This window comes from Erinaceus europaeus, chromosome 8 (assembly GCF_950295315.1).
Source record: "Erinaceus europaeus chromosome 8, mEriEur2.1, whole genome shotgun sequence".
Lineage (NCBI taxonomy): Eukaryota > Metazoa > Chordata > Mammalia > Eulipotyphla > Erinaceidae > Erinaceus > Erinaceus europaeus.
Window position 1 is genome coordinate 121,243,528 of NC_080169.1, and position 7,208 is coordinate 121,250,735.

The window sequence follows — 7,208 nt, forward strand, 5'->3', positions numbered from 1 at the left end:
GTGCTTTGCGCTCAACCCGCTGCACTACCGCCCGACTCCCTCTTTTAAATTATTTTATATTTACTTATTTATGTATTCCCTTTGCTGTTGCCTTTGTTGTTTTTATTGTTGTAGTTATCATTATTGTTATTATTGATGTCGTCGTCAGATAGGACAGAGAGAAATGGAGAGAAGAGGGGAATACAGAGAGGGGGAGAGAAAGACAGACACCTGCAGACCTGCTTCACCGCCTGTGAAGCGATTCCCCTGCAGGTGGGGAGCCGGGGGCTTGAACCGGGATCCTTACACCGGTCCTTGTGCTTTGCGCCAAGTGCGCTTAACCCGCTGCGCTATGCAGGACTCCCCCAAGAAGCCTTTCTGTAGGGTTGGGGTGTGACATGGGCAGGGTTGGTGGACAGGTGTGTGTGTCAGGCTCAGGTCTGAGCCAGGCCATTTGTCACAGGGGTGACAAAGCTGCCAGGTCAGACTTGCCAGACAACGTCGAGCTCATCTCTCCATCACAGTAAAGTAGCAATTCCAGGGGCCGTGCTAATCTGATCTGTATCGTTCCAATGTTAGTATATGTGCTGCTGAAGTGAGCACAAAGTAGCAATGTTTTTACTTTATTTCTTTATTTTTACTAGAGCTCTGCCTTGCTCTGGCTTATGGTGGTGCGGGGCACTGAACCTGGGACTTTGGGGCTTCAGGCATGAAACTCTCTTTGCATAACCACTATACCACTATACCCCTGCCTGCTTTTATTATTCTAATGATATTTATTTAAATTATTGCCACTGGGGTTGTCACTGGAGCAAGTTGGCACCAACACAATACACCACTCCTGGCGGCCTCTTCTCTTTCTTTTACATATAGAGACAAATTGAGAGAGAAGGGGGAGGCAAGGTGGTGGTGCACGCTGTTGAGTGCTGTTGAGTGCACACGTTACCATGCACAAGGACCTGGGTTCAAGCCCCTGTTGTCCACCTGCAGGGGGGACACTTGATGAGTGGTGAAGCAGAGCTACAGGTGTCTGTTTTTCTCCTCTTATCTCCCCCCCTCTCAATTTCTCTCTGTCTTGTCTAATAAGATAGAAAAAAATGAAGGAAGAAGGAAGTAAACTACCGGGAATGGTGGTTTTGTAGTGCTGACACTGAGCTCTAGGGATAACCCTGGTAGCAATTTAAAAAAAATAATAAAGAGAGGGTGAGAGAAAGAGGCACAGCTGTAGCATTGCTTCCCTGCTTATGAAGTTTCCCCCTGCGGGTGGGGACCAGGAGCTTGATAATGTATTTGTTCTACTGCTTAACGATCTATTTATTAATAAGGTAGGGGGAGAGGGAAAGGGAGAGGGAGAGAGAGAGACCGGAGCATCACTCTGGGACATCATCTGGTGTGAGGGGAGCAGACCCCAGACCCCATACTTTTTTTTTTTTTTATCAGTATCCCTAGGAGGAAGGTTATGTGAGGAGGAAGAGACTATGCTAGAAGCTAGAATAGAAAGAAAGGTAACTGCACTAGGAATGAGACAGACCAAAGTTAGTTTTTGCCTTTGATTAGTCATGGAATTTTGCACAAATCACTCAGTTTCTTTGACATCCTATATAATAACTGAAAAGTTATTGCAGCGCCAGGGAGGTGGCTCAGATGCTGGGTGAATGCCTTACATGCTTGAGGCCCTTGGTTTCAATTCCCCAGAACCTCAGAAAATAACTGAGCAGTGCTTTGGTCTTGATATCAAAAATTACATGTAAATAAAGAGTACACATTGTTAGGGTGTGTCAGAACCAGCGACATGAAAGTTGCATAGATGATCTCATTTATTTATTTATTTATTTATTTATTTTAGCCTCCAGGGTTATTGCTGGGGCTCAGTGCCTGCAAATGCTAGAAGAAGAAGTGCCTGCACCATGAATCCACTACTCCTGGATGCCTTTTTCCCCCCCTTTTGTTGTCCTTGTTGTTGTAGCCTTGTAGTGCTTATTATTGTTATTGTTGATGTTTGTTTTTGGGTAGGACAGAGAGAAATGGAGAGAGGAGGGGAAGACAGAGAGGGGGAGAGAAAGACAGACACCTGCAGACCTGCTTCACCGCCTGTGAAGCGACTCCCCTGCAGGTGGGGAGCCGGCGGCTTGAACCGGGATCCTTCCGCCGGTCCTTGCGCTTTTCGGCATGTGTGCTTAACTTGCTGTGCTACCGCCCGACCCCCAGATGATCTCATTTAATAACATATTTGCCAGGGATTCAAAAACTTCCTCCAGGGATATTCTTCAGACCCTGTGCTTTCAAGCCCTTGCTGTGTTATACTTTTGTGCTGACTGCCAGCCTGCCAACAATACTTTGAACTGCCTAGAGCTCTGCTGGGCAGGTGGCCTGAGTTTGCCTGGGAGAGCACAGCTGTGCCTCTTGTTGCATCCAGAGTGATCTCTGGGGGTGACTGCAAGTAGCTGTCATGGACAGGCCCCGATCCTTTTAGCTGGTTCCTGAAATCCACAAGCTGGAGGACAGTGTGCATTGGCCCCGTGGTTTGGCCAGTCGGGCCTGTTGCGGGAAGTACACGGCTCCTGTGGCACGGGCGTCTCTGTTGAGTGAGTGCTGGGCAGGGTAGCTCTGCAGGCATCTCAGGGTGCAGGGGCGTCGAGGTGCTGAGCTACCCAAGTAAGTGTCAGCTCCTGGGGGCTGCAGGTCAGTGTTTGCAAAGCACCCCCAACCTCCGTCCCTTCTCACCATCACACCCTGGGTCCCCCACACCCTTCCCACCTTCTCCCTGCCCTTCCTTCCCCAGAGTCCTTTGCTTTGGTGCAATATCCCCACCCAGTCCCAGTTCACTTTGTGTTTTTCCTTCCTGTCCTTGTTTCTTAAGTTCTATCTGGGAGACCAGCTAGTGGTCATCCTTCTCTTTCAGGCTGCTCTCCCTTAACATGATTCCTTCAAGTCCCATCCCAGATGAGGCAGAGGAAATGACTTGGTCATTTTTAACAGCTGAGTAGTATTCCACTGATTATATATGCCACAGCTTTTATTCCCCCCATTCTCTAGATAGAGACAGTGAAATAGAATACAGTACCAAGAGCCAAGCGGTGGCTCCCCCTGGTTAAGATACTAGAGCCTTAAAGGACCCAGGTTCAAGCCCCTGGTCTCAACTGTAGGGAAAGGTTCACGAGTGGTGAAGCAGGGCTGCATGTGTTTGTCTCCTTCTCAATCTTCCCTTCCTACACTTGGGATTTCTGTCTCTATCCGATAATAAGTAAATAAAACAGATAGATAGAGATAGAGACAGAGATAGATAAAGAGAGGAGCCAGGAGATCCTTTGATCCTCTGTCTTAAGAGATGGAGATCTCTCTCTCACACACAGTATCTGGGTCTCACACCTGCATGATTCCACTACCCCCTCAGCTGACTTTTTCATTGTTTATTTTATATTATGATTTTTTTAAGACTTAAAAAGGGGCCAGGCAGTGGCTTACCCAATTAAGCACACACAGAACCTTAATTAATTAATTAAGCACAAGGACCTGGGTTCAAACCCTTGCTCCCCACCTGCAGAGGGGATGGTTCACAAGTGAAGCAGGCCCTGCAGGTGTCACTCTTTCTCTCTCCCTCTGTCTCTCCCTCCCTTCTCCATTTCTCTCTGTCCTATCAAATAATATGGGGAGAAAAAAAAAAAAAGAAAGAAATGGCTGTCAGGAGCCATGGATTCATAGTGGAGGCACTGAGCCCCAGCGATAACCCTGGAAGCAAAAAGTAAAAATAAAAAGACTTAAAATAATTTAAAAGAAAAAATTTTTTTTGATAGGACAGAGAAATTGAGAACAGGGGCGGAGAAAGAAAGACACCTGTGGATCTATTTCACTTGTGAAGCTTCTCTCCTGCAGGCAGGAACCAGGAACCTGGATCCTTGAGCCTGGTAACACGCGTAATCAACCAGGCGCACCACGGCCCGGCTCCTGATTCTTTTTATTTGAGAGAGAAAAAGGGCAACAGGACAGCACCGCCCCACCATCTATGGAGCTTCTCCAGGTGCTATCAATGGTGCTTACAGGTGGTGCTGGGGCTCAAACCTAGGTCTCTGTGCTCTACTAGATGAGCTGTCTCTCAGCCCAGGAGGAGCCTCCAGTTCCCATCGCAGGCTGATGGAGGTCAGACGGGCTTTCTGGTTCCCAGCTCTGCCCTGCTTGGCCTGCTAGCTAGGGGGGCAAGGGCCTAGCAGGGTGGGGCTGCACGTGGGTGGGGCCTGAGTCCTCTCCTCCGTTTGAGCTCAGACCCCCCCCCCCAGATGGGTGGCAGTCAGTTCAGGGGTTCTGGTCTGGAGGGAGGGCAGGGCCACACGGAGTGAACCCTGACTGCCAGGCCACCCAGACTCCTCCTTCGGGCCTCAGTTTCCCCAGCTGTCAAGTGAGCTGGCTAAACAGGAGGCTTGAAAAGTTGTGTCTCCCTCCATATACTCCCCCTTCCCACCTGTCTTTCTAGGGTTGCCCTGTGTGTGGGGGAGGGGGAGAGGGGACAGGTGTCTTCTCCCCAGTCCCACTTGGGCAGGCTGGGGAAACCCCCCCATACTGGCCCCCAAACTTGGTGCTTCCTGTATATACATTGAAGGGGGTTGTGCTCTGACCCTCCCCACTCCCACGGGACATCCTTTTCCTTCTCGGCCTGGCCCCTCAGAGATCAGGTGACACTGAGGCAGAGCTGGGGACCCTGGTAAGGGCAGTGTGATGACATATCCCCACTTGGAGAAAGCCGGGCAAAGGGATGGAGTGGGGGTGACTGTGTCATGTGGGTGGGGTCCCAGGGCCTGGGGGTGCTGCTGGCCACCACACGGGGCCCAAGGAGCCCCTGGAAGGGCAAGCTCGCGAGAGGGCAGGGCTGAGCAGACACTCGGATCTGAGCCCCCAGGACAGCTCTGCCCCACTGCCTCCCAGATCTGTGTCCTTCTGGCCACCAGCACCGGTGCCTGCTTGTCCCTTGGGACCCAGCCGCCACCTCTGTCCTCTCGGCCTGGCTTCTTAGTGGCAGGGAGTGAGCTGCTTTGTAATGTCCTCGGCCTCCCACACCGGCCCCAAGCAGGTCTCCTTCAAGTCAGAGCAGCGACTCTCTCGGGACGTTTGTGAAGGTTCTCCCTCCATGACTTTCAGTTTTGTAGTAAATAATTTTTGATTTCTTTTTTTAAAATTTATTTTTAGTTTATTTTCCCTTTTGTTGCCCTTATTTTTTTTTATTGTTGTAGTTGTTGTTGTTATTGATGTTGTCGTTGTTGGATAGGACAGAGAGAAATGGAGAGAGGAGGGGAAGACAGGGGGAGAGAAAGACAGACATCTGCAGACCTGCTTCACAGCTTGTGAAGCGACTCCTCTGCAGGTGGGGAGCCGGGGGCTCGGACCAGGATCCTTCCACCGGTCCCTGCACTTTGTACCACGTGCGCTTAACCCACTGCACTACTGCCCAACTCCATGTTCTTTTTTTTTTATTAGTGATTAAAAAAAAAACTTTTAATAGGGATATAATGCCTTGCTGTTCCCACCATCAGAGTGTCCCCATTCCCTCCATTGGGAACTGCAATGGTTCTCCCAAGGTCACAGATGTGGGTTGACTATTGTTTTTATAACTATCGCTCTATATATTTGCCTGTTTTTCCCCCTGTGGTTCAGCCTTCCATTTTTTTTTAATATTTATTTTATTTATTTATTCCCTTTTGTTGCCCTTGTTGTTTTATTGTTGTAGTTATTATTGTTGTTGAATTAGGACAGAGAGAAATGGAGAGAGGAGGGGAAGACAGAGAGGGGGAGAGAAAGATAGACACCTGCAGACCTGCTTCACCACCTGTGAAGCTACTCCCCTGCAGGTGGGGAGCCGGGGTTCGAACCAGGATCCTTATGCTGGTCCTTGTGCTTTGCGCCACCTGCGCTTAACCCGCTGCGCTACAGCCGAACTCCCTGCAGCCTTCCATTTTTTTAAATTTCTTTTTTATATTTATTTAATTTCCTTTTTGTTGCCCTTGCTTTTTATTATTGTTGTAGTTATTGTTGTTGTTATTGATGATGTCGTTGTTGGGTAGGACAGAGAGAAATGGAGAGAGGAGGGGAAGAGAGGGGAGAGAAAGACAGACACCTGCAGACCTGCTTCACTGCCTGTGAAGCGACTCCCCTGCAGGTGGGGAGCCGGGGCTCGAACCAGGATCCTTACACTGGAGCTTGCACTTTGTGCCACCTGTGCTTAACCCGGTGTGCTACCGCCCAACTCCCTCTTCTTTTCTATCTTTTTTTAAAAAATATTTATTTATTCCCTTTTGTTGTCCTTGTTTTTATTTTTTTATTGTTGTAGTTATTATTGATGTCGTTGTTATTGGATAGGACAGAGAAAAATGGAGAGAGGAGGGGAAGACAGACGGGGAGAGAAAGATAGACACCTGAAGACCTGCTTCACCTCCTGTGAAGGGACTCCCTTGCAGGTGGAGAGCCGGGAGCTTGAACTGGGATCCTTATGCGGGTCCTTGTGCTTTGTGCCACCTGCATTTAAACTGCTGTGCTACCGCCTGACTCCCTCTATCTTTTTCTCTTTCTCTTTCCCTTTCTTTTTGCCTCCAGGGTTATCACTAGGGCTCGGTGCTTGCACTACGAATCCACTGGTCCTGCGCCTCTTTGTTCGATTTTTTTTTTTTTTTTTTGGATAGGACAGAGAGAAATTGAGAGGGGAGGGGGAGACAGGGAGAGAAAATGGTAGACACCTGCAGACCTACTCCACGGTCCTCTATACTTCGTGCTATGTGCACTTAACCCAGTGCGCCACCGCCCGGCCTCCCTTACTATTTCTTTATTTACTTAGGACAGAGAGAAAGGAGAGATTGAGAGGGAAGCGGGGAGATAGGGAGAGAGAAGAGAGAGACACACCTGCAGCACTGTTTCACCACTTGTGAAGCTTTTTCCCCCGCAGATGGGGACCAAGGGTTTGAACCTGGGTCCTTGGGCTTTGTAATGTGTGTGCTTAACCAGGTGTGCTAACTCCAGCCCTCATTTGTTCATTTTCTCGCATACAGATGTGGCAAGCCTGACACTGGAGGAAGGAGCAGGAACTGTCCCCTGGTCTCAGGATGGGTCTGGGAGACTGGCACGGTGGGTGAGGTCACACAGGCCTTGAAGGACACATGCCGAGGCCTCTGTGTCCCGGAACCTGTGACTGGCGGCAGGAAGGGAGTCTGAACAATAATGGGACACCGTGCACAATGTAACAACCGCTT

At 49.4% G+C, this 7,208-nt stretch overlaps 1 pseudogene; it reads right to left on the reverse strand.

Annotated features, from left to right (window-relative positions):
- Positions 1–517: 517 nt before the first annotated feature.
- LOC132540059 (U6 spliceosomal RNA) lies at positions 518–582 on the reverse strand (annotated as a pseudogene).
- Between the last annotated feature and the right edge of the window lie 6,626 nt (positions 583–7,208).